This window comes from Herpailurus yagouaroundi, unplaced genomic scaffold, assembly GCF_014898765.1.
Source record: "Herpailurus yagouaroundi ecotype Mexico unplaced genomic scaffold, PumYag 207, whole genome shotgun sequence".
NCBI lineage: Eukaryota > Metazoa > Chordata > Mammalia > Carnivora > Felidae > Herpailurus > Herpailurus yagouaroundi.
Genome location: NW_024412438.1, coordinates 2,522,740 through 2,524,886, shown reverse-complemented (window position 1 = coordinate 2,524,886; position 2,147 = coordinate 2,522,740).

Below are 2,147 nucleotides of genomic sequence, written 5' to 3'. Positions count from 1 at the left end.
GGGGGTGTGGGTGAGGTTAAGGGTGTGGAGGAGGTGTGGGTGAGGGTAGGGGTGTGGGTGTGGAGGGGGTGTGGGTGAGGGAGGGGGTGTGGGTGAGGGTAGGGGGTGGGTGTGGAGGGGGTGTGGGTGAGTGGAGGGGTGTGGAGGGGGTGTGGGTGAGGGGAGGGGTGTGGAGGGGATGTGGGTGAGTGGAGGGGTGTGGAGGGGGTGTGCGTGAGGGGAGGGGTGTGGAGGGGATGTGGGTGAGGGGAGGAGTGTGGAGGGGGTGTGCGTGAGGGGAGGGGTGTGGAGGGGAAGGCCAGGCCAGAGGGAGGTGGGCCATTAAGATTCCCCAGGCTATTTTGCCCACTTCCTCGTGTGCGTAAATTCCCTGGAATGCCGCCTAACAAGCAGGGAACAGCATCCTTTTGGCAAATAGTTCAACCTTCGAGAGCCCCCATCTCCCAGGAGCATCAATTAACCTCAGAAAGGCTGGAAGGCTGTGGACTCAACACCTTGGGCATGTGGAGGGAGCCCAGAGGCCCCTGCGGGCTGGCCTCACCTTCCGGTCTGGACAGCACCGTCCTTCCCAGGCTGGCCGCGGTGGCCGGGAGACACTGCTGGCCGAGGGGCCACAGCCATCGTTAACTACCGGCCGTTCAGAGAGACGTGCGGGCCAGGTGCAGAGCCCTGGCAGGGGTTTGCTGAGCCCTGGTCCCGGCGCCCGTCTGGCAGCTGTAGCTTTCCAGGGTACAGATGATCTAAAACACGAAGGGAATGAAGACCACTCCTCGTTACACCCGTTTTGGTAGAAACTCCTCAAGATTTACGGCTGCTCTGGGCCGTGGCCATCGGATGGTGGTCACGGGGAGGCAGATAGACTGTGAGCCTCTCGTATCTCTCCTGACGTGGAAGTTGTGATGAGATCGGAATTCGTATTTGCCTGATTTCACAGGAAAGCAGACTCCGTCAAATCAGCAGATTTACCAGTTTTTCAGAACAGCATTGCCAAGATAAACCATGCTTTACGGAAGAATGTAATTGAAACACAAAAATGGTCTGTGTAGGACAACTGCTAATGTTACGCATATTAAGGGGACTGTTTTGAGCAGTTTAATTAAGACAGCTGACTGGATCGTCCTTACACCTACTTGTAATATTTCCTTTCTCTAGTCACGTCTTTGCCGTTAAGGGTGAGAATACGACGCTGTGCCCAGCCTGCACTCCCTTTGTGGCTCCTACTCTCCCGTATTTCACAGTATCCACATCAACACAAGTTGTAAGCCCCACACATGGCAGCTGTCATTCACGGCTCTGTGAATAGAATATTCTTTTCTTACTATTTTATAAGGGATTCATTTACTTTATTTTATTAATTCATTTTTAAAAGTTTATTTCTTTATTTGGAGAGAGAGAGGGAGCACGAGTGGGGTAGGGGCAGAGAGGTAAGGTGAGACAATCCCAAGGAGGCTCTGCATTGTCAGCAGAGAACCTGACGTGAGGCTTGAACCCACGAACCGTGAGATCATGACCTGAGCTGAGACCAAGAGTCGGACGCTTCACCGACCGAGTCACCCAGGCACCCCAGGGATTCAGTTATTGATGTGTTGGACCTCAGTTACGGAGGGTCGAGGGAATCAGGTTCCTCACCTCAGGGTATGTCAGCATCTCTGGTTGGGGCAAGGACATTTTCTTCCGCGTATTCATTTATTGTGTTTATCCTCATTAATCACTTCCATTCCCAATTTCATACCTAGACAACTATTTTAATTTTTTTTGATGTTTATTTACTTTTGAGACAGAGGGAGACAGAACGCGGGTGGGGGAGGGGCAGAGAGAGAGAGAGGGAGACACGGAATCCAAAGCAGGCTCCAGGCTCCGAGCTGTCGGCACAGAGCCGGACGCAGGGCTCGAACCAACGAACCGTGAGATCGTGACCTGAGCTGAGACCAAGAGTCGAACGCTTCACCGACAGAGTCACCCAGGCACACCAGGGATTCAGTTATTGATGTGTTGGACCTCAGTTACAGAGGGTCGAGGGAATCAGGTTCCTCAGTCAGGGTATGTCAGCATCTTCTTGCTCTTTTCCCCCAAACACCTGCTCGAAGACTCTGCCAGGTGTGCAGCTAACCTGCTGTTTACAGTTGCTGTACGATGTGACATGTCCA